Source organism: Hirundo rustica, chromosome 10 (genome assembly GCF_015227805.2).
Source record: "Hirundo rustica isolate bHirRus1 chromosome 10, bHirRus1.pri.v3, whole genome shotgun sequence".
Taxonomy (NCBI): Eukaryota; Metazoa; Chordata; class Aves; order Passeriformes; family Hirundinidae; genus Hirundo; species Hirundo rustica.
In genome coordinates, this window is record NC_053459.1 from 5,718,061 (window position 1) to 5,743,614 (window position 25,554).

The window sequence follows — 25,554 nt, forward strand, 5'->3', positions numbered from 1 at the left end:
CATCATACCTTGGCTAAGGTTTAGTTCTAGGATTGCCTGTTTATAGCGAGATTTGGGGGGAAATAATAATAACATCCAGTTTTGGTCCAAACTGGACCAGAACCAACACTTGAAGAAATGCTGAGGAACAAACATCTGCATTTCAGCAAACTCAGCTACAAAGACTCATCATTTCAGACCTAGAGAAAATCAGTTTCCTGGTCTCATGATTACAAAGAATAACTCAAGAGCTTGAAGAGTTCAACCAGAACCAGAAGGCAAATAAAAAGAAATCACAATTCATTATTCATCAAAATCTTCACCGATCTGTTACAAGACCATGTCAGGATATTTTAGCACTGCAGGTATCAATAGTGCTAAAAAACCCTGCAAATGTGACTTTGAAATTTGCTTTTTTTTCGTTATGTTTTGTTTTCTGCCAGTGAAAATCTCGTTGCTTGAATGTTCTTGGAAAGTCACCAGGGAAAGGTTGGGAATATCGCCCAAGCAAATTCACTTAAGAATTCAAACAAACACATCAGGACACAATTTTGCTTTTGTCACCCAGCTCTGAGGGAAAGCTTTAAAAACCCAGTTAAGGAGAGGGCAGTGAAAGAACAAATGCTTCATTAAACTTGGTTTTGGGCAGAGGAACAACAGACAGCCCATTACTGGAACAGCCTCTCCTGCTCTCCGGTCAACCAGGAGCCTTTGGACACGACGTCGAGTTGGACAGCAGCTCTCCATATCCCAGTTATTTATTCTGCCACTTGGAGGGATGCAGCCAGGACAACCCATCCTTCTAAGCTGTGCACCACTGTGGAAGAGGGAGGAATTTCATATTCTCATTCCACAAACTCCCACTCACTGCCAAGAGCAGCAAATGACACGAGTGCACCAGGCAGGCAGACAAAGAGAATCATACAGGCTTTCACAGACACCAGGAATTCCTTCCCTCACCACTGGGACAGTATTCGCATCCAAAAAAAAAAAAAAAAACAAAAAAATGGGCACCACGTGGTGCCTCTGGAAGGGCATTTTTGGGGGCTTGTGCTGTGTTATTTAACCTTCATATCAGCCATGCCAAATGTTCACAGCACTGGGTAAAGAGAAAGATGAGATGGTGCATTGGGGTTTTCATTCAGAGCTCCACAGCCAGGCCTTGCTTTGGGATGCAAATCCATTTTCTTTTATTGCCTCAAGGGGAGACAAAGCACCAGCAACCTTGCTTCAAGAACCACAGAGTTTCTCTAGGATGGGCTGTTCAGCTTTCCCACAGAAATCTGGGTTGTCAGCCAGGCATGGAACAGAACCATTCCTCCAGCAAGCACCCAGACCTTCGGCTGAGGGCTTCTCGCCTCCTGTGAGATCTGAAAATGCCTCTCACCAGTCCATCTCTGGCCCCATAAAGCCAAAATAATTGGGATCTACAGCCTGAAATGAGATTTTTCCAATCTTCCATCTCTGGGAAGTTAGTTTCTGTTAGGTGTCTTGAAGAAGTCACGCTTAGTTCAAAGGTGCTGCAATTGCTCCTGGATGTCCTCTAATCCCTGCCTCCATCTCTGCCTCTCCAGAACTCTCCGTAATGGACTGGCTCACTCTGGCTACATCCTTTACACCTCTTCAGCTCCGTGAGCAGATGGAGTCGAGGGACAGCAGAATTTATGCTTCTTGCTCGAGTTGCAGCTTGTCTGGGTGGAAATAAAAAACGGGAAAGGACAGGCAAGCGGCACCGTGACAGCATTTACCTCCTGGGCTTTGGAGCCTCTGTCTTTACCTAGATAGTGCATGTATTGTCAGCATTAATCCTGTGCCTTCCTCCCCAGCTGAGGAGGAGCAGGCCCAAGGGATGGTTCTCCTCCCTAGCCCATGTGATGGATGGAAGGAGCTTCCAGAAGTGTGGAATACTCTGCTGACAGAGCCTGAGCATCAGTGCTGGTTTATACCGGCAGATAATCCAGCCCAGACCGTTTCCTTCAGGGCATGCAAAGGAAAACCAGGAAATGTTCCTGACCTCTGAGGGCTTTAAAGGGAGAGAAAAGGAGGCAGAGGTATGAAAGCAGGCAGGGAGATTGACAGGGGCTGGGGAAGGAGCAGCATAATAGGCCCCTAAACTCTTTACCTTTCTCCGCGTTTCGTACAATCGACGGGGAGAAACAAAACAAGAAGAGGAGGGGAATTATAATGAACGTGAAAGCTTCCAGATTAATTAATTACCCCTTTTAGTTCGTGAAAAAAAGGAGGCTAGAAATATCCACGTCTGCTCCTCTTGGAAGGCAACCCTGGCGCTTGCTCCGAACATCCCCCCAGCCCGCCTGTGCGCGGGGATAATTAATCCATTACGGGATGGATCCTGCCGTGCTGCCGTAAAAAAGAGATCTATTTCTCCTCCGCTCTCCCCTCCTCCCCAAAGAGACATCTGAAACGGATCATGTAATAAATGTTTCTTGGATGGAAGGAGAGGTATTGTTCTCTTGCCGTGGAAACAATCCCGGCAGCGGGGCCAGCCAGGAGGGAGCGGGGCCGGATACTTCACTCGGCAGCTCTTGTGACATCCTGTATGGCAGGGTGGCCTCCGGGGGACACGCTTTGTGCTGTCCCCTCTGCAGAGCAGCGCTCAGGAGGGCACGGTGAGCTGCTTCCGACCAAGGGGGACAAGGCTGCTCGCCGAGGTCTGTGGGGGCTGGAGGTGGCTTCCCTCTCTGGAGACACCCAGGCACTGCCTGACACTCTGGAGACTGGGAGGTGGCCCGGAGTCCATGGCAACACACCCAAAAGAGCGCCTCTGACCACACCCATCCAACCCTGCATCCATCCCTCTCCATCATGCCCCACTGGAACACGGCCCGGGCTGGGAGCAGCTGCCTTGCACCGCTCCAGGGAGAGATCAGCCTTTCCACAGGCAGCTCTCCTTCAGTTTGACACTTCCCTTTTGTCCAAGGGACCTGGAAACCAGCTGCACTGGACTCGCGGTGTCCAGCTTGGATAGAACAGATCCTCCTCCACCAAGTACTTTTTATTCCTAGCCAGCCATGCTGGCTCTCCAAGGTGAGATGTTTCAGAAGGGCAGGAGCTCTCCTTTGCTGCACACACAGCACAAAGGCTGCTGCTGCAGGATATGGATTTCTCCACCCTCTCTAATTAAAAAAACCCACATGCCATGCTCTTCATTCCCTTGGCTGGTGATTTTGTGGACCAAAACAACTGATTCCCTGGAGGGTTTCCTAAGGAGGATGGGGTGGGCTGCCCATTACCTGCCCAAGACCCTTTGCTCTGCAGGGATTGGGTATCCTCAAAGCATGGAAATTGCATGAGATCAGACCTCCCCAGCGCTGATCCCAGCCCTGATCCCAGCATCTCATTTGCATCAGTTTATCAGAAACATTGCCTCTTGCTGCTGACATCCAAATATTCTTTGCATGGAGGAGCTGCTGACATTTTTTTCCCTGAATTGCCACATTGCAGGAGCTTTGGCTAAGACTCGTGTTACATGGGAAGAGAGAAGGGACCTTGTTACTTAGTGAAGATAAGTCTTCTACAGCCTATCAGTCTAGATTAGATTTGGGTCACTTCCTTTATTCATTTCCCTGGATGGTTTTTTTTGAGGCTCTTTCAAAGAAACACTCGAGCTCAGTACAATGTTCTTGATTGCAACCAGAACTGGCTGAAAAATGCTGAACTAATTGAAAGAAATTTTCTTTTTCATTTCTTCCTCAAAACATTTCCAGGGTTTCTGGTCAGTACTTGGAACTGTGAAAAATCCCCCTGGGCTCCGCTGTACAACAGCAAAAGCTTTTTCCACTGCATCAGCAGCATTTCAAAATCCTGTGAGCTGATCTTAGGGCAGCAAAGTGACTTCTCTGTCTATCAAAGACACAGGGATGTCACGACACCTGTGTGTTTTCATCACAACACCCCTCAAACAGACATCCAGGTCATGGAGAATAGCTCCCCTGACCAGTTCTCCATCACTGAGCGTGCCCTGAACTCCTCTAAGAGAGGCTGGCATAATTAATCCTCTCTGTTTCTTGGGGAAACTGAGGCATGGGGTAGCAGCAGCTCCCACAGCATGGAATCATTGAATCATTCAGGTTGGAAAATTCTTACAAGACCATCAAGCCCAACCTTTGACTGAATGCCACTTTGCCCACTAAGCCACATCACAAAGGGCCACACCTCCGTTTTCGAATGCTTCCAGGAGTGGTGGCTCCACCATTCCCGACCCCGGGGACCTTGCTCTTTTAGTGAAGAACTTTTTCCTAATATCCAGCCTGAACCTTTCCTGGAGGCGGAAACCTGCCACCTCCCAGGCCCCCATGGGGATCTCCACGGATGAAACCGTGGCAGGGGGATCCTACCACACACAAACCTCCACGTCCCCCCAAAGCCACAACAACACAGACCTGGGGAGACCATCCGTGCCTCCACCCCATGGCTTCCTCCTGGGGCTCTCACTGGCCCATTCCTCCTTCTCTGTGGCTCCCAAGAAGATGGCAAATTTCACCCCAAACAACCCCCACCCACAACACCCAGGCTCTCTGGCAGAGGGGAGAGGTTTCTGCATCGCTCATTTTCTGTCAAGTTAACACCAGCTGAACAATCTCCTTTCTTCTCCGTGCATTTCTACTCCTGGTGGCTCCCCCTCCCCTTCCTTTCTTTTTCCATTTCAGCCACCTCAAGCAGAAGGCCCTCCGAGGCACTGGTGACTTCAAAGACACCAGGTCCAATGTGCAGCAAGTGATAAAAACCTACACAGCATGTGTTGGGTGAGTTAATATCCCCTCCAGAGCCCCCAGCTCCCCAGTCCCAGCGGCCCCATAATGAGATGTTGTACTGAAGGGGAGGGGGAGCTCGGTGCAGGGGGAGATGTATTTAATGTATGCAAATTGACTCACATGCAAATTGCCACCAAGTTAAAAATAACACGAGGAGTCGTTTTTTAAAATATTTGTTTATTCATTAGGGTAATCTCTGTTATCTGTCACTTCTTTCCTGGCACACTAAGTGCTCGGTTTGAGGGAATTTTGTGTATTGCAGGTCTGGGGGACAGCTGTGATTTCCTGCTGACCTCAACCACCATACAACTCCAGTTTTCCTCCCCTTCCTTCTCCCTTCTACTCATAGACGACAGGGATTAAAATCACCTTTCCTCACAGGGGAGAGACTCAGAGTGATGTACTTCAAGGACAAAAGTCGTCAGTCGCCCAGAGAAGTCCTTGACAGCCAGAGCCTTCCCCAGGGCTGGATCAGAGCATCTGTCCCAGCTGGGCTCAGGGGGGCCAAGCTGGATGGAAGGCACAACATCAGCCTTACAGCTTTCCTTCCCTCTGTGGGCCAGGACTGGTCAGGGAGTGGCTGCAGCTGTGTCTGGGGAGTTTAGGTTGGATATCAGGGAAAGGTTCTTCCCCCAGAGGGTGCTGGCACTGCCCAAGCTCCCCAGGGAATGGGCAAGGCCCGAGGCTGCCAGAGCTCCAGGAGCCTTTGGACAATGCTCTCAGGGATGCCCAGGGTGGGATTGTTGGGGTGTCTGTGCAGGACCAGGAGCTGGACTCCATGATCCCTGTGGGTCCCTTCCCGCTGAGGACATTGTGTCGCTCTATGAAATAAGAGTGTAAATGCCTCCCCCAGACTGAGCTCTGCAGGGCGGCTGATCCTCCCCACAGGGCACAACTAATTAACAGTAGATCCTGCCACTGGTGCTGAGCACTGGGATGGCCGCTGACAGAGGCCAGTGCATCCAACTGATCCTGGCTGGCTGATCCTATGGCAAACCCACTGCTGATCCCACCTGGCATTACAGAGCAGCGATGGGGTTTTGAGCAGTGCATGGGAAGTGGAGTGGGAATGGGTGGGGGATGTCATTTCAAGGTGATGGGTGCAGTCCTACTGCCTGGGGGGGTATTCAGGGACCGAGAACATGTGGTTTGTCCAGAGTTTGACACTGAGCCTTTGCTGCAGGCTTAGGGAGGGTCTCAAGCTGGATCTGCATGAGACCTCCATTCAACAGTTCTCCATCCAGCCATGCTGGAGCATGTCAACACTTTGCAGTCTTTAGATATCCAAAGCCCTGGGGGATGGTGGGGAGGGAGGGGTATCCCCTGGACTGAAGCACAGAAGGAGCCCAGGTGTCCTGCTTTCACTGGGATAGAGTTAATTTTTCCAGGGTGGTTAATACATTCCCCACCAATTGCAAAAGTCTTGATGGTGCAGAAGAGGAGTGGCACTAGACAGAGGCTCCAGCCATCCCAAACAAGAGAAAATCCAGACGAAACTCTGCTTCAGCTGTACCAAACTGTCAGGGTCAGAGCTGCTGCAGCTGGACCATCTCCAGGTCCCAGAGGAGCATGTTCTGCCATTCCTGTTTTGATAATTCCTTATTACTCAGCCCAAGACTGATGAAGTTACAGTGTTAGCACAATCCTCCAGCACCTGCCAATGATCAGGATGTTTCTTTACTTCATTAGTCAACTCTGCTCCTCTTGGGAACCTTGTTCTTCTGTCCTGTGCATGTCAAGAACTGCAAAAAGAGAGACTAAGGGGGGTTTAAGGACAGCAATAAGCATTACTCATTTTCTTTCAGCTGGAATCCTAAATCAACATACAAACAGAGATTCTCCCTTCCAAGAACCGGGATTCCTTCTCTGGGCAAGGAGGAATAGCAGGGCTGAGCTCCCGTCTCCAAGCGCTGCCCACTGGGAGCAGCCTGCTCCTCCTCTGCCTCACCAGGGGACAGACTGAGCAGGGATGTTGATGGAAATCCCTCCCCGAAACAGCAAGGGCAGATTCAAAGTGATTGGATTAAGCTGCATTAACCTCTGTGTGGACACGGCCACTCCAGATCTAAGTGGCCATTGCTCAGTTTAACAGGAGCCACTTCAATGTGACCTGATCCGCCACCTGAGTAAATAAGGCAAACCAAATAAAGGTCAATGGCGGTGAAGAAGTGGCTCCCCAGAGGAGAGTGACCCATGCAGAGCTTACCCATCAACAGAGATTAACAGCAGACACCATCTCTCATCCCCCTGCCTGGAGCTCCAGCTTGGAAGAGCCACTGAGTCCTGGGTGGGCGTGGGACACCAAGAGTCAGGGGGTCACCCTTAGTTCAGGCAGGAGCAAAGACCACAGGTCATGTCAGCAAGAACAAACTCTGATTTCCAGGAGCTCGGCTCTTGCCTCAGCCAAGGAGTTTCAGTTTGCCAAGAGATGGGAACAAGCAGGACAGAGAGGAGATGTTGTTGCAGGCAGTTCCCACACACAGGGACATGGCAGAGCACCACACTGAGCTGCTCCCTGCAGATGCCAGGTTATGGCCATCCCAGTTTGAGCTGGAGGAAGCTGAGGTTCATGACCTGTCATGAAGATGCAGGTGATGATGAAATGGTAGCGACCACCCTGTGACACTTTCAACCTTTCCAAACTCCCTCACTGGGGAAGGCTGGGAGGGGGAGGCACCAGAACCCTCGTACAGATGGCACAGCACTGTTGTGTTCCTCTGAGGAACGGTTTTTCCCCTCAGAGTCCCCCTGAAGCCTGTGCCACATAGTTTAACCCTTCTTCCCTCTTACCTACTCCTGACCCTATTGGCTCAGGGCCGATATCCTTCCTTGGCCCAAAAACTAGATAAACCCCCGTCTCTTCCTGTTTGCTCTCTCTCCTGGCTCTCCTGGAACATCACTTCGAGAATAAAGCTTGGACTGGAGCTGGGGTGAGAGCCACTCTTTTGAAATCTTTATTCTGTCTCTATGAAATATATTTCCCTAAAACCCCTGAACAACTGAGCTAGCGAGAGCCGGCGGCTGACTAGAGGGAGTATATTTCACAGCACCAAACTCAGCCGGGATGTGGGGAATGGGAAATCAGCATCGGAGCACGGGGCCAGCTGGCAACAAAATGGGATTATACCGATTCATGGACTGGAGATTAAAAACCAGAAGTTACAGGGACAAGACAGATACCTTCTAGTTCTAGTGACTGGAGATTCTGGGCACAACTGGAATGGATGGCAATGGTAAGAGACCATTCCTGTGTGTTCTCTTTAGAGAGCACCCACTGCTGCTGCTGCTGGCGGCAGGGACGTGGGCTGACCCACTGCTCTGTCCCAAGCAGGCATTTCTGCCCCAAATGGCCCAGCTTGCAGGCTGCTCCTCCCCACACCACGCCGTGTCCATGGCTCCTGGCCCCCAGGCAACACATCTCCACTGCTGTGGTGGGCAGGAGTCTCTCGTCTGCCTGTCCAGAAGAGGATGGACAGCAGTAATTATTCATGCGACAGCAGCTGCTCTTTCAGCTTTCCCTGAGCTCAGCCAAGTCAGATGTTCCTTCTCCCCGTGCCATCCCCCTCGCCCCACCCCGTGCTCCTTCCCCCCCAGTTTGTCATTCCCAGTGACATGCCCCACTGGTGGCCGAGAGCTGGTGGCCGTCTCTGCCTGTCACCGAGGGCTGAGGTGAGTGCTCCTGCCAGGTGGTGCATTTTCCAGAGGATGAGGAGCGACCGAGCCTGAATCCTAATGAGCCGCCACCCCTCCACAAGGGTTCAGCGATGCTTTCCCACTGTCATTCAAGCATTAACAGATTTTCCTGCCCAGCCTGAAGTGCAGTGACCACCTCCCTTTCCCATTTGTGAAGCCCCAGCAGCTGCTGGTGAGAAAACACACAATAATTGCTCTCCAGAACTACCTAAAGGGAGGTTGTAGCCAGCTGGGGGTTGGTCTCTTCTCCCAGATAACAACCAATAGGATAAGAGGAAGTGGCCTCAAGTTGTGCCAGTGGAGGTTTAGGTTGGATAGTCTGGAAAATTTCTTCACAGAAAGGTTGTCAAGCACTGGTGCAGGCAGCCAAGGCAGCGGTGGAGTTCCCACCCCTGGAGGGATTTCACAGACCTGTGAGTGTGGCACCTGGGACGTGGGTCAGTGGTGGCCTTGGCAGTGCTGGTTACTGCTTGGACTCGATGACCTGAGAGGGCTTTTCCACCCTAAAGGATTCTGTGATTCTCCAGGGAGCATGCTTGGACCGTGTGTGGTGCCAGACCTGCCGCCCTCACGGCACGCTGGGATCGGGGGCACCTCCCGAGTGTGGGAGCTTCTCCTGGAGCTCCAGGGCACAGCCCAATCCCACCACAGAGCTCACCTGATCCCAAAGGACAGGTTGCTCTCTGCCATACCCAACTGATGTGTTTCCCCAGGGCTCCCAGCGAGAGCTGCTGCTGCCCTGTTGTGTGGAGACCGCTGGGAGCTGGTGAGGAATTTGTTCCCCCTGAACTCGGCATCCTCCATCCTGCTCCGAGTCCTCTATGGAGCACACAGCCAGCAATTCCAGGCCAAGGACAGACCAACACCTCCACTCCAGATGATTCCTTCTTTTCTCTTCACTGGTGCCAGGAGGGACTGCAATCTTGAAACTTAGGGGTTAGAGTACAGTGAATTTGAGCTCATCCCAAATCAGGGAGTGGTGTCAGGAATTCCTGCTTTCCCTGCAGGGTCTGTTCCCTGCTAGCACTGCTGAACAGCCTGGATATGCTCCCCACCAAACGGCACAAGCTGGAATGCTTCCTAATTAACTGCACAGGAGAGGATAGAAATTCCCTGCTCTTCCCAATCCTGCAGAAGTCAGGGACGTGAGGAGAGACACTGGAGCAGCAGAGATGGAGTGTCCATGGTGGAACACGTACCCACCAGCATGGCAATTCCAGCTGAATCACCTAGGCCTCGTTAGGTGTCCATTTCCATGAGGTGCAGCACGCCCACAGGACCAAATAGCGGGGCCTGAAATTTGGAAACATCACAGCTCGAGGCACAGGGCTGCTCTGTGAAACTCTAATTGCAGGATGTTGGGCAGGACTGTCAAACAGCTGGCACAGCCACCCCGTCACCTCCAGGCCTGCCGCTCCCTGACCCGAGCCCACAGCCGCGGCATCCCTTTCCAGATCCATTAATTCCTGCCCAACACAGCAGCTCTGAAGGGCGGCAGGGGGGAAGGAAGGCAGCTTGCTAATGCTCATCACATCCCCAGCCCAAAGCTGCGGCAGAGCTCTCCGCCAGCCCCACACCCAATTCTCAGCTGCTGAGAGGATCTGGTGTTTGAAAGGGTCTGCCACTGCCCGACCTTTGGCTGGGGATCAGGAAGGTCACAGCTGAGGAGGCGCCGGGCTCCTCGTGGCTGTCGCTGCTCCTGGCCGAGCTGTTTCATCCCGGCTGCTCTGGTTGCAGGAGCTGTTGCTGGGTTCAGCTCCCAGTTTTGCTTCCCGCTGTCCAGGCGCGGCACATCCCGCTCTGATGGGGAAATCAAGGCGCCGCAGCAGCACTGAATTATTGCGCACAAAAGGGGCCCGGCGCCCTGCAGCTCCAGGGTGAGGTGACCTCCATGAATACCTGCGCACACACTCCCTTTGAGGATTTGGTGTGCGAGCACCAAGGCTGCACAGTAAACCAGAGATTAATGCACAGCTGAGCAGAGCACTCCTAGGCAAGAATACAAAGCAGAACAAAGGCCTTGTCGTGCCTTCAGTTTCTTCCCCGCGGTTTTATTTTATTTATTTCATTTACTTTGGAGAAAACTTCCTGAGCACAACTTCCAGCTTACAGCCCTGGTTTTGCAGAACTCAAGTATGCAACAGGAGCCTCCTTTCTTTGCAGGAAGAAAAACTCCTGGAAAGCCAGGGCCCCAGCAGACTTTTCAAGCAGCCAACACATTCTGGAGACCTCACACTGCTTCCAGGGGATCTGTCCAAGCAGAGCCACTCAGGAAATCCACCCCTAAATGACAGTCAAATGCACCAGGGAAGTCTAGAGAGCACCTGGTCATTCAGCAAAACCCATTAAATTCTTGGACCCTTGGCAGGAGCCAGGAGCCAGGTAAGGTATTTTGGGATCGCTCTTCCACCTGGCTTCAAAGCATGGCAAAGCAGAGCCATTAGAAAGAGGGAGAGCACAGCTGAGTGTGGGGCTTCACATCATACCTTGGCAGCAGGAGATATTCAGAATCGCTGAGTCACTGAGGTTGGAAAAGCCCTCTAAGATCATTGAGTCTGACCATTACCCCAAATCCTCCAGGCCCACCAGTGACCCATGTCCCCACATCCCATATCCATACTTATTTTGTCCTTCTCAGGACAACCTCCTCCACGCCTTACCCTACTTATAGAACACTCTGAATGCTGAATAGAGCTTTTCCTGTCAGAAGAAGGTCTTCAGATCTTCTCCTTGCATCCAAACAGCGCAGAATCACGGGATTGTTTAGGCTGGAAAAGCCCTTTCGGACCATTGAGTCCGACCACTCCCCCAGCACCGCCCAGGCCACCACTGACCCATGTCCCCACGTGCCACATCCACATGCCTGTTAAATCCCTCCAGAAACGGGGATACCACCACTGCCCTGGGCAGCCTGTTCTAGTGCCTGACAACCCTTCCAGTGAAGAAATTTTCCAGCATATCCAGCATAAACATGATCCTAAGGCAGGTTTTGAGATGGCAGCTGTCTGCAGCACAGGTTGGGTGCTGGCATGATAATCCCCTGAGAGGAGCACAGAGATACAAACACATTTGTGTCTGGTTTCCAAACAACAACAAAGGGTGGAAAGCACCCTCCTGGATTTGGATGGAGGAGGAGCTTGATGTCAACACAACAACTGGGCCTGACCTATTGACATTTCTGCAGGCTCCCGATTCCTGCGTGGGAGCTGTCACTTTAAATTTGAATTCCCTGGGTTTTTTCTATCACAACAGCCTGATATTTTTTGCTCATGAAAAATAAATATTTACAAACCTTCGCTCTCGCCAACAAAAGCATTCTGTTCCAGAATTTTCTTGGGGTTTTGTTCTGTTTTTAAACAGTTTTAGAAATCGTTGCCCAACATTTTAATTTCTCTTATTGAAACAAGGGAGACAGTAAAAAGATGCACAAACCTGGGGAAGGATCACGGCAACTCTCGGCTCACGTTCAAGGGTTTTCAGAGACACGTTGACAAACGACCAAGAGCATCTGTAGAAAATGCAAAGGATAACAGCACAGTAACTCCAGCCAAGGACAGGTCACCAGGCTGCAGGAAATGTGTTTTCTTGGTAAACTGACAAGGGTCCAACCACTTCATACAATGTGAGGTTGTAAACAGATTGAACAAACTGCGGCAGCGCTGCTCCTCCAGCCAGAGCAGCCAACTCCACGTTGCTCAAACATCTCAAGAGCTGCAAACAAAAGCAGAGACCAGCAAAGCAGTGACCAGATCACCCTTTATCCGTCCCAAAATCCGTCATTCCTAGGTACCTGACAGCCCACCCGAACATCCCTGCCAGTGCAGCTCACTTCAGTGGGACACCAGGGGCTCAGCGTGGGGCAGCGAGGGTGGGTCAGGGTGGACACCTGGCTGAACACCAGCTTCCAGCACCAACCGAGCCACCCACACCCCCCGCCCAGTGGAGTACAAAGGGAGTCGTGTTTCACCCCGTGCTGGCAGGAACATCGTGTCCAGCCCTTGTATTCACACCTACAAAAAAAAAAAAAGTATTGTCAGAAGCAGCGAGTTCAGACAACAGCTACAACAATAAATTTGGGGTGTGAAAAACCTGCCTTGAGGTGAGAACCTGAAAGAGTTCAGTCAATTTCGTTTGCTAAGGAGAAGGTTAAAAAGCAACTTGACTCCAGCCCAGGCATTGCTACCCAAAACAATGTTAGTGGCTCTTTACTCTTGCTCTCTGCAATCCAACAGCCGCAGGCTGGAGTTGCAATGTCCAAATCCAGACCTGAGGTGAAAATTGTTGCCATATGGGTCCGTGAGAGTCAGATGTCTCTCCAGAGGAGATGTTCCTACTCCATTGACCACACAACCAAAATCTGGGGGTGTATCCTCCTGCCTGCGTGATGCTGAAGCTAAGAGAGCTCTTTTTTGATTTCCCCAAAGCCCACCTCTCATCCATCCTGGCTCCAGAGGTGATGCTGGAGACCTGCTCAGACCCTACACGGGCTGCAAAGCCCAGGCTGAGGAGGTCACCCAGACCACACAGCCACAGGAGCCTCTGCTTTCTGGGAGTTTGTTGTAGGATAACCCACGGACAAGTGAGGACATGGCCGTGGCTGAGCTGCTGGGGGACAGCCAAGGGACACCCAGAACAGAACTCCAGCACTTTTCCATTACAGTCACTGCCAGAAGGGAGCGGCCAGAATGGGCAACCAGGCAGCTCCTGTGGACAGAGAGATGGAGAGCCCAGGCTGGGAGCGATGAGAGAAATTCTCGAGATAGATGATTTATTGCATAACCCCCATGATATGGAGCTGCTTGACTCTATTAGGTGGATGGATGGCAGGGAATTTAAGAAGAGAAATAGATTTTTTACTCAGCTAATTAGCTAAAAAGGCTTGTCTGGAAATACGGGCCCCATTGTGTCTGAAGTCTGCTGACACACGGCTCAGAAGCACATTTTTCTTCCCTGCTATTACTCTCCCTCAGAGACACAGGGAGTGGGGTGGGATCCCTGCACCGAACCACTGGCACCCAAGACACCCAAAAAACATTCAAGTGACATAATAAATACAAGAGTTTATGCATTTATACATAAGTAGTTGCACACACTTTCAGGTATATGCATGCACCTACAGATATACACAAACATATATTGCTTATTAGTACATTCTATACGTGAAAATATCAGTACACTAGAAAAATAAAGTCCATAGAAGAGCCATGCTTGCCATCAAAACCAGTTTGCTGCCTCACATTAGCCTGCCCCATAATTTAAAAGCAAACTGGGGGCACTGATAAAACAAAAGGGCTGTGGATTGAAGAGAAATAAAAGAAAAATATGACTTGACCCAGCACAGTCACTCCTGGAATCCACTACCCCAGGAAGTCATGGAGACGCACACCAGTGGAACAGACATTTTAAAGGACTGGATAATTTTATGAGCATTAATAACATTTGCAGCTATGCAAGCTAATAAAATGTTACAAGGGTAATCAAACTTCATGCTTCAATGTGTAAGTTGATCACCTGTGAGCGCTGGGAAGGAATTTCCTCTCTGGTGCTGTTGCGCTGAGCAAGTAGCCAGCTGCGCCACAGGGGTGCACTTTTAATAAAAATAAAAAAAAAATTAAAATACTAAAAAACATAAGAATCAGTGTCACTGCTGTTGCTGCTAAGTCTTTGCTTTGGTTTTCTCCTTCTGCAATAGCTGGCCCTCACCTGAGACTCTGAACATCAGTGAGAGCTTTGATGTCAACTTCCGAAGGTTTCCTGGTGCAGTTTTGGGACAGCATATCCGACACGATCCGACAATAATATCACTTTACTCCAGGAGGATTGTTCCTCTAAGCTGGCAGCAGGAATTACACCAAGCTTAACCTGTCATCCCTGCACCACGGATCCCACATCGACTCCTTATATTTCCATGCTGTGTCGGCCAGCCAAGCACAGGCGCTTCCAGAAACTCTGAGCCCCATCGCAGAGGAACTCCAGGTATTCCCAGGAAAACTTGGCAGCTTTCGAACTCTCTACCAATTTAAAACTCTCCAATATGTTATTTATAACATCCAAGCAGCAACCTTGGTGTTTCCAGTGTTTTCTAGCCTCGGAAGTTAATGCCCTCGTAATTAATGAACTGACAGCAAATGCTGCAATCTGCTGCCACAGGCTTTGCAAAAGAATGACAGACTTTGCTCTTGTGCCTACCCTTCTGTTCCAGGGAATCCAGACTCTGCTCAGCCAGCTGGGGAGGAGGCTGAAGGGAGATGGGACATAGCAGAAGTGTCAAAATAAAACTTTCGCTTCAAAATAAAAAGCACAGGCGGGTTGCAGATACAAATCCAAAGGGCTGGAGAGGGCGAGGGTGTGCTTGAACAAGGAACCTGCTCCAGGAGCCTGCCCTCTCCAAAACAAAAAGAGAAAATTGGTATTGCATGGGAGGAATATTGGTGAAACACATGCTCTGGGCTCTCCACTGTGGGCAGACCACAGCAGGGTCTGGTGAGCTCTCCTGTGAAGTGCAGGTGTTGGGTACCCAGGATTGCAGCTCCCTGCCACACCCCTGCCACACCTCTGCCACATCCCCTTCCTCCACCGTGGTTAAAACCCATGGCTATCACCACAGTAACCATACCTGAACCATTCACTAAATCCAAGCAGCCATCACCCAGGCCTGGCTTTGCTGCTGGTGCCCCTCCTGCCCTTGTGGGAGCCTTTTCCTGGGTCCCAGAGCCAGGGGCTGGAAGAGGCAAGACACAGTTTCCCGGGACAGTAGGAAAATGCATCTCATCAGAAGAGGTCCACTGTTTATCACCTGGGGAGGGTTATTGACAAATTCCTCTTCTGAGCACGAGGTGTGTTTGAAGGAGAACATGAGGATCCATTTACCAGCCTGGCCATGCATGGGTCCGTATCTCTTCTCCTTTGTCCTTAGAGAAAAGCAGTTCAATATTCCTTTGGGAGAGGTGAGGCAAAGGATACAAGGATTACATGTGTCAGTCACCCTTTCATTCCCAAACAATTGTTCTCACTGTGACAGTGTCCTCCAGGCCACAAGACCCATATTTTTCTGAATGCATAGCATTGAGAATTGCACTCGCTGCCCTCCAAAGACCTTTCCAAATGACATTCCCCCCTCAGCCATGACAGCATTTGGCCTGGAACATGATATGCCTCAAGAAAGCCGTAACTTTTCCATCAGGACAGGAAAGCACTTTAAATCACAGTTAGAAGAGCGCCGTCATCAGAGACCGGAGCTGAAACCCCACGTGATGTCACACACATGAACCCAGCACGCTGACAACAGCCATGGGGTTTAGAATTACAGGCAATAAAGTATGACATCATGATGACATCATGAAAGGAGAAATTCAATTCCCAGCCCAGGGGCTATCAGTTACTGCTTTATTCGAAAACCTGTCACTGTGTGCGTGAGCAATGAGCAGAATCCATCATTTCCACATGTTTTTATGGCCACCATAAATTTGGAACACTTAGGCCTCAGCCACCTCCCTGTGTCTCTCAAAGCCCATCTGTCAGCTCCAGCAATGCTCCCCTGGATCCCAGCACTACAAATCCCATTTCAGGGAAAATCGAAGCAGCTCAGGGCTGCTGTGAGGTCACACAGATGTGGCTCTGGGGTGACCAGGTACCTGTCAGCTCTGCACGTGGTTTCCCTCACTGCTGGGCTGACACAGATGGATGCACCATGGACAAACCCTCTGACTCTTGCACGACCAGGAAAACCCATTTTAAAATCTGTTTGGATGAGCACTCCCAGGCAGATGCTTCAAGAAGATCTCCTGGTGCAGGCTGCCCATCTCAGCCCCTGCCAAGGCACTTACCCAAGTATGTTAATAAAGGATTAATTACACAGGTACATAAAGCATGTGGCCTAGCAGATCACAGAGGCAGAGGTGAACGTGCTCTCCAGTGAGGCAGGTGGAATATTTGGGGGTGTTTTTATGATTAGATCATATCAATCTCTCTACTCTCACAAATATGATCTGGCTCATGTGGTCACACACTCATTTAACTCAGTCTTCATAACCCCTCAGGCAGTGATAAGGGATGGATTTTTCATAAGATTCCTGACATAGAAGAGGTGTCCCTTGTCTTTGCCTCCTTTTATTGTTTTTATTTCACACTGTTCCTGAAAAAAACAAAGCAGTGCCATGACCCAACACATATTTCCTGGAGTATACCAAAGACTCTTGACTGTGTTATTTCCAGTCATGAGCTGGGAAACTTCTCCACTGCAATGAATCCCTATTTCCAATTTCCTGACCTCCATAGCACTAGACTACACCAGTCTGATCTTTACCAGATACCTTGAAAATACATAAATATCCTCTGCTTGCTCCCACCCAGGACACAATTCCCCAGAGTATTAAAATAAAATTAAAATTACCCATTTCCATCCACTGCAGCTGCATTTGCCCTGCTCACCTCTTACAGGTCCCCTGCAAAAATGTCATCCCACGTGAAAGTGCCACCTCCCTGCATTATCAGTGTGAGTGCTGGTCACTGGGGTCCTTCTGGATATCCTTGACTCAATCCCAAAATCCCTGCCCAGGATGCTTAAAGGTGGTGCCTTTAAGGGAGTTCAGCTGATAGACATCAAACACCGCATCAAGTTATGACACATTTTTAACTGTTGTTGATGCCCAGAATAACCTTGTTGATGCCCAGAATAACCTTGTTAATGCATAATCCCTGGGAAAAACAAAAATGAAGTCACAGTGACAGCTGGGCACAAAATATTCAAGTTCTGCTAAGGATCTGGCAGTATCAGCTGAACCATATCCCTGTGCAGAGTTCACTTCATTTCCGAGATACTTCATGAGATAGTCTTTACACTATCTCAGTTCATTACTTCTGTGGAAAGATCGAGGATGACACTGGGGTTTGGAGATGAAAGAACTTGGCAAGACACCTTCTCTTTTCTCACAGGCAGGCAACCAAAGAGCAAAGACACCTTATTTAAGAAGGGCTGTTGGACAAGTCACTTTTGAGGAGGTCTGTTGGCATCTAGGAAGGGCAAAGAGCTGCTAAAATTCCTCACATAAACACCCCCTTCAGTTCCCAGGTCTTGCAGTCCCAAACTCCACTGTATCATTTCAGCTCTGTGCCTCTGGTTGCTTGTAGGTTTTCCTGAAGTGTGACTGTGCACTAATACTCAGCACTGAGAATGATTTTAAAATGCCAGTGAGTTTTTCTTAACCCGATTTCCACGGTCTCCATCAGTTACACACAATTAACAGGTAATTATAGGCAGGTTCCGAGACGGCAGCCTGCACGCAACACTCCCCTTGCCCAATGTGCCTAACACACCGTGCAGCCCCACCTTCACCAGCCAGGAGACAGGAAAAATGGGAAAGGGATTGACTCAATAACCTGAGACTTGCTGCGAAAATGTAGCTCCGAGTTAAACATTCAGAGCATACGCGACCAGAGCACCAGCAATTACTGGATTTGTTACTGCCTCAACTATCATGACAGGCATTGAAATAAATCTCATTTATATGACATACAGTCATCTAGAAATGCCTTTTTTATTTTTTTTTTTTAAGAAATTCTTTTAAGATGTCAATGCGCTACACATGGCTCCGTTTTGAGACCTCTCCAGACGGGAGATCAGACAAGATATACAAGCCTCTCAGCCTGCCAAGTTCCATACTTGTTAGGAGTGAGCCTGAATTCGGGATTTTCCACACGCTGCCTCCATGAATGCGATTAGGGAAGGCCTCTTGCCACTAAATGTTGGCTGCAGGGATCCAGCTCCCCCTCTGCCATCACCCTGCGGGGTTCCCTCAAGGCCGGGCTCCTCGCGGCTGCGCTCCAGACGTTCGTGATGCCTTTCCCTCCATAGCGCAGGCCTGGGATGTTTCTCTGGAGAAGAAGCACAGCCCAAATGTTTCTCCTGGCCCTGCAGGCATCCCTGCCCACGTTTAGTACCCCCATGCCCCTGCTCACCACGCTGGGCTGGATGGCAGAGTGGGCTGGGCAGTCTCTCGGCTGTTCTGGTCCACAGGTGCCAAGGTCTGAGCAATAGGTTCCTGATGTCCAAACCTGCACCAGGGAAGGATTAGGTTGGATATCATGAAAAGTTTCTTCCCCCAGAGGGTGGTCAGGGTTTGAACAGGCTCCCCAGGGAATGGGCACAGCCCCAAGGCTGCCAGAGCTCCAGGAGCATTTGGACAATGTTCTCAGGGATGCCCAGGGTGGGATTGTTGGGTGTCTGTGCAGGGCCAGGAGCTGGACTGGATGATCCTGTGGGCCCCTTCCAGCTCAGCATATTCCATGGTTCTGTGGAACTCAAGAGCATCTCCCTCAAGAGGTTCTACCACCAAGTTCAGGGTGCTGGCATTCCTGAAAAACATGGTCCTAAGCCAGCAGCTTCACCACATCGCTCTTTCCTTGGATACTTTGGAAAGGGTCATTCTGGCAGGTGCTGTAACTGGGAATCATCACGTCCACCCACCGAGCAGCAAAAAAACCCACTTGCTGCCTTCCTCCATTTACGTATCATGCTCCCACAAATTACAGCTCAATTAGGCTCTCCTAGAATCCATCACACAGCTCCAGGAGAATGTGGTCCCAGCAACTGCGCTCTACAGGCAAGCTGAGGCAGTAAATAGAAAGGGCTAATTGGGGAAGGGGGGAGACGCTGTTTCCTGATGTAAAAATAACTGACACTTCCAGGAAATAATGGTATAAATAGAAAATTAAGCCATTCCTTCTCCAAAAATATTTCATAATTATGTGTCATAAAAATAATTAGGTTATGGTGAATTAGTACAAATGTTTACAGCAAAATTGCCATGCAAAACATTATGGGTAATAACATGCTAATTGCTGTAGAAGCAAAAGCTGATTATGTTTCAGCAATATTAAAAGTTGCCAACTCAGCGCTACCATCCAAGCTCCGATATCTCTCAGCAGCATCTGAGGACACGGGGAGAGCTGGTGAGGAGAGCAGGCACGGCAGGTGGGCACTCTGAGCCCTGCCCTCCCCTTGCTGGGTGGCAATTCCTCGGAAGCTCACGCCTGGTGATCCCCAGGGAGCGCCCGCAGAGGACAAGGCATCGCCCTCGCTCCCTGGTAAGACTGAGCGAACGTGGAGCAGCCAGGAGGGAACTGTCCAAGGCGTGGCTGGGACCTGGTCCTGCACAGCCAGCTCCCAGCCAGAGCCAGCTGGGACCGGGATCCTGTTCCGTGCAGATCATCACCTCAGCAGCTGCTCTGCCCCAAGGCAGCAGCCAGGCCTGCAAGACCCCATCCCTAACCCAGGACGGTGCTGAGGCTGAGCTGATGAGGATTTTTCACCCCAAGGCCCTGCAGGGGGGGATCACTCTGTCTGCACACACCTCTCTCCTCAGAACACCTGCTCACTGCCCAGCACATCCCAGCTCTTCCCCTTGCTTCTGGTGTAGGGACATTCCTGCTGTTCCTGCCACACAACTGTCCCAGAGGGATCAGGTCCTGCCACCAAAGGATGGTGTCAGCCCCCGGGCAATCCCCGGGCAGCACCTGCCCTGCTCTGCCCGCTCAGTTCCCTCTACCCAGCAGGTTCCACAGGTGTCCAAGGGTGAGCTGCTCCTGCCAGGAGCCTGCCACGGGATCTGTGGGATCTGCAGCAGCAGCAGCCACTGCCTGAAGATGCCTTTTTGACAGCATCAGTAGCCTCCTGGGAGCTGGGCTGTCTGCACACACATCTCCAACCCAGCCCCATCCCACGCCCCAGTGCTTTTTGGGTTGGATCCCCTTGATCCAGGGTGTCTTGGGAGAATTGTGGTCTGAGCATTTCTAGAGCGTGGGCAGAGGTCTTTCACACATCCCCATAAATCTGTTTGGTTCCTATCAGCAGATGCGGCAAACTGCTCAAGGGGAGCACTGGGTAAAGTTAAAGGTGTGAATTTAAAGCTCATTGCTTCAAAGTTCAGAAATCCCTGCAGAGCGTTCTCACTCGGAACTGAAGTGACATTAATTGGGTTTACCAAGCTCATTTCCAACACAAATGCCAATAAACCAGATTACATTTCAGTGGGGGTGTTCGCACAGAACTTCTGCACAGTTTAGCTAATCCTCTTTCTGAGTAAATTTGCCTTAAACCCTCTAAGTGTCCCATATTACAGTTCCTCCTGCAGGGGAGTTGCTGGAGTTTTACCATTGAAAACTTGATCATCTTTGTGCTTTTTTTATTGGGTTGGAAATAAGTGTCTTTCCAAAAGGCAGAAATTTCTCATTCCCCTTTTACCAGAGCCTGGAGCCAAGGCAGTTCTCAGACCATTACAGATCGGGGAAAATTGTCCCAAGAGCAGGCAAAGCCCATCCCTAGTGGGAGGTGTCCCTGCCCACGGCTCGGGCGTTGGATCTGGATGATCTCTCGGGTCCTTCCCACCCAAACCATCCTGTGGTTCTTCAGAGGAGCTGTGGAGCTCTGACAGCTTCCCAAACCCCGCACATCTCCGCAGGCTCCAGCGACGACCCTCGTGTGACAGGCACGGGCATCGATGCCGCTCCCAGGTTTGCAAATACTGGATGGAAGGCGCCATGGAAATGGCCGGGTTTACCCTTTTTTTTTTTTTTTTTTTTTTTTTTTTTAATCAAAGCCTGGTTTGAGATGTTAATTGCGGCGCTGGCTGATGAGAGGCTGTGCCGTGACCAGGCTCGCAGCCGGCCCTGTCCGCTCGGTTCGGCGGCGCTGGAGCTCGTTATGCGCCGAGTCACACCGGGCAGCTCCCGGCAGAACGCCGAGACAGAGGTAAACCACTATTTGGAAACAAAGGAGGGCTCCCTCCATCCTAATTAGCGGCGGGTTGCCGAGAGCAGCGGCGGAAGGCGAAGGTCACTTCCCGCAAGGCTCGGCTCGGGATGCCAAAACACCCACTTAATTCAGGCGGCTCAGCGGGCAGAGTCAGACCAGAGCAATTACACTCCCTGGATTTCCCCGCGGAAGGGTTTAACAATGCAACTCTCGGAAAAAAAGGTGACTGCGGGAGCTCTTTGTTCTGCCCCCTCGGAGCAGGGGGAAGCGCAGCCCACCGCGCTGCCGACGCCGGCAACGGCGCGGCTGTGTCTTTGTGCCTCTGCGCTGGGAGCCGAGCTGGGAGGGCTGGCTCTCCCTTTATTTTTAACTTGAGGAATGAATAAGAACAAATTTTAACATTTAAAAAAACAAAGACAAAAAGAACCACAAACGTAAAGACCCTTTGAAGTGGGTTGTGTTCCCTCTGAGTACTCCGAGTTTTATTCCAGATGCTGCCGGTGAGAATTAACCTTTAAAGGAACCATCTAAGCGTGAACCCTGGGAGCCTTCTAGGGAGAAGCGGCTCCTCTGCTGGGACAGTCCTCGCGTGGCTCAGCCCAAGGACTCAGCTGTTGTGCTAAATGGCTCACTGCCCCCCAGCCACCTCGCACAGACAGCTCCTCCGAAAGGTCAAAGCGTCTGTTCTGCCCTCGGCTGCCGTTTCCTCCCTGCACACACCCCGGGTGATGTGTGACCACATCTGCCCTCCGCTCGCACCTCTCACAGCTCCCTCACACAGAGACTCCCCCTCGGAGCGTCTGCACCGCCCTTGGCACCTTCTGCCCATGGCAGGAGCACTTCCCGGGGAACCTGCAGGAACACAAACACCTCCACCCCTTCCAAAGAATCCAGAATGGGGAATTTGCAGTGGGAAAGGAAGACTCAGATTTTTCTAAAGTTCTTTATTTTTAGCCAGATAAGCAAGGGATGCAGACACCATCTGGATCCCCCCTCAAAGGCTTCAGATCCGACACGTCGTCCAGAGCCCTCCTCCAGCTAACAGCAAGGGATCACCAGCACATACTGGATGGATCCACCCCAGTCCATCCTTGGATGGGAAGCAGCTTCAGCCAGCAGCTCAGCAGGAGGCAGGGCAGCCATGGGGTTAGTGCAGCTTTCTTTGACTCACTCGTGAAATACATTTCAGACCACAACCTGCAGCACTTTCCCTCCAACATGCTCCACGCTGCTCACAATCATCTCCCAGCATGGAGGAGTCCCGCAGACCTTCTGCTTTCCCCTCCTGAGCCACAGCTGCCTTGTGCTCCACAAACCCACCCTTGATGTTGGACCAGAGATGCCCACAACATCTTTCAGAGCTGCAATTCCCCCTTATTTCCTCTCCCAGCTGCATCAGCAGTAACTAACACTGAGCGCTGGCATTACAGGCCTTTCCAACTGTTTCCAAGCAGCCCATAAAGCAGCTGGCGGTGCTTGAGAGGGCTCTGGTGTCTGTGTGTCACAGCCATGCCCGCCGCTCCCAGCACAAGGGCCAAGCCCTGGCACAGGGCTGGGGACACATCAGGCGGATCTCAACAACACGCCGGTCCTGCTCGGTCACAGGCTGGCATCTGTCCTGGCACATCGCTTGGCACCAGGCTGACTTTGCAGATCTGGGTGGCTGGAGATGAAAGATGGAGTTTTCTTGCTCAGAAGATGTTTCCAGGTCCTCTCAGAAAGTGCTGAGAGATGGTTTGAGGGGCAGGCCTGCCAGGAACAGAGATGCTCAGTGAAGAAGGGAGGTTTTCCAGCAAGGATGTGCGACTCTCCACCAAACTGGTGATCCCATCGTGCCTCCCTCATTCCTATTAAAATGCTGTTTGCTCTCTGGCTGCACTCTCAGCTCCCTCTGGCCACAGCGCTGGCCGCTGTTCCCACAGGGATCCATGGGGATGTCAACTGCTGCCTCCACTTCTGGAGCTCAGGTTTGCTCCTCAAACCTCTCCCAAGTGGTAAAACCTTCAGTCAGCTGAAAGCACATCAGTACCACCACCATCCCCACCCCCAGTACACAGGAAAAACGCACCTTTGCTTCCAGGTCTCCGTGACTCCAGGTGAGAGCTGGTTATGGCAAATCAACCGACATTCACAACACCCAAACTGCAGCCAGGGCCCCCTGCTTGCCTCTTCTCCCTGTTAAAAGCCAACTCAAAGAGTCACCAAGTACCTCACAACCAGCAATTCACAAAATTGCCCCCCTGCAGCTTTCTTCCCCTTGACCCTCATCACCTTCAGAGCCCGGATGAAGAGTTGTTTCCCTCTCCTCCTCCTCCTCCTTCACACCTCCAGAGCCTCTGCTCCAACAAAGTTTGAGCTGCTCCCTATTTCTGGTGCTTCTTCACCCTCGTTCTCCCCAGCCCCACTCAAGAGACAAGAGGCTGCTCTGCTCACCAAACCCCCTCCCAGCATTGCTCAGGGCATCTGCTGGGCACAGCAGCCCATCCCAACTCCACTCATGCCTTTTCTTGGTGCACCTCCTGCTCCTACTGGCTTGAGGAGAGGAGATGATTGCAGCCCAGCTCCCTCCCTTTGCACATCACCAGAGCCAGGGAAGGCCCCTGGTGGATTTTTTTCCAAGGACAGAGGGTGCTGGTAGGAGCTGAGCACCAGCAAGGAGCTGCACCCCACCCTGGGCCAACACCACCACTTCCAGGGATGTTCCTACACACCTGATCCACATCTGCTGGAAGCCACCTGGGACTTCCACCTGCTCTCCTGATGGAAAACTTTCTGCCTGCTGTCTCCAGCCCTGCAGGTGGGAGGAGATGCCCAAGCTCAGTGCTCTGCTGACCAACCCAACCTGGTGCTGATGGGCCTCAGAAACGCCCCTTCTCCACCGCCCCCTCCCGCTCCCGAGCAATTAAACCCTGTCTGCCGGGGCTGGGCAAGATAAATGGTGTTTGTTGGGATGGCTTTCCTGCGTGCCAAACATAAAACAAGATGCCGATCGATAGAGCTGCCTCACCTGATGGTTTTATTTCTCTTCTCCTCCCACCCCCACTTTTAACTTTGCAGAGCTCTGGAGCTCTCGGCGGGGTTTGCACCGTGGTGATAAACCAACAGATCCTCATTAACCCGTGGGCAAGAGCAAGAATTCGCCTTTTCTCTCTCTTTCCCTTTTCCCTTTTTTATTTTTTCTTTTTTAAAACTCTCCCTCTATCAATATTTGATGAGGGTAATTTCAAAGACTTGTTTAGTATGATCTCCACATAAGGAGTCCTTGGGAGTGTTTATCACGTTCGAGGTATAATTACATTCAAATGCTGAGACACAGTTGCCAGGGTTACAGCTGCTGGTGGTTCCTCCAGCTTTTGTGTGTCTGGGGTTTCTCACCGCCCCCCGCGCACTCGCACACCCCACGCGCTCCGCTCCTCTGGGGAAGCAGGGAGGGGGATGGATGGGAAGCTCAAGGACCAGCAGTGCCCAGGGCAGGTGACACCCGCACCTCCCAGCCTGAAGGACAGTCAGCATTCCCTTCAGGGTGTGCCCACTGCAGGGGTTTGGGGTCAGGGGTGGGGGAGAGGAAGAGCTGAGCAGGGAGTTCAATGTTGCTGACAAAAATATTCCAGTAAAACCCTCCAGCCATTCCCTTGGGACCTATCGTTGGGGGAAGAGGGAGGTTTGGCTTGAATATCAGGAAAAGATTCTTCTTCCACAGGGTGCTGGGCACTGCCCAGGCTCCCCAGGGACTGGGCACAGCCCCAAGGCTGCCAGAGCTCCAGGAGTGTTTGGACAATGCTCTCAGGGATGCACGGGGTGGGATTGTTGGGGTGTCTGTGCAGGACCAGGGGATGGACTGGATGATCCCTGTGTGTCCCTTCCAGCTCAGAATGTTCTATTGACTCAGCAAACCTCAATGGCCGTAAAAGCTCCATGGGAGGAGAGGCAGCAGTGCCTTTCCTTCATCCCTGGAATCCCCAGGCAAGAGCCAAGGCATGAATTGCCAGTGACAGAGGGCTGCAGGAATCCCAAGGGAGAGGTCCAGTGGTGCTGGCACCAGGGCCTCCTTGCACTCTCAGCTTTCTCCACCCTGCCACAAGCTCCCCTGCTCTCACCAGCCCAGGGGAATCTTCTCAAGAGGTGCGTGGTGCTCGAGGACACCAACTCCACGTGTGCCAAAATGGGGACACAGACTCCAGCTGAGAAAACATTCTGGGCATTAACCTGGCTTAAAGCACATACACACAGAGATGGGTAGGGAGATGGACAGGTGGAGGGATGGATGGATGGATGGATGGATGGAGGGATGGATGGATGGATGGATGGATGGATGGATGGATGGGGATGGATGGATGGACAAACAGATGGGCAAAC

The 25,554-nt window shown here is 51.3% G+C and overlaps 1 long non-coding RNA gene across 3 annotated transcripts; it reads right to left on the reverse strand.

The window, feature by feature from the left end:
• Window positions 1–21,668: 21,668 nt before the first annotated feature.
• On the reverse strand, window positions 21,669–23,868 carry LOC120757258 (uncharacterized). 3 transcript variants are annotated; one of them, XR_005702430.2, is made up of 3 exons: window positions 23,632–23,868; window positions 23,267–23,373; window positions 21,669–22,947 (listed from the first exon to the last, which is right to left on the reverse strand). It is a non-coding gene; the product is annotated as an uncharacterized LOC120757258 (long non-coding RNA). The 3 variants fall into 3 exon arrangements; XR_005702429.2 differs by having other exon boundaries at window positions 23,470–23,868; XR_005702428.2 differs by having other exon boundaries at window positions 23,267–23,387; window positions 23,470–23,868.
• Between the last annotated feature and the right edge of the window lie 1,686 nt (window positions 23,869–25,554).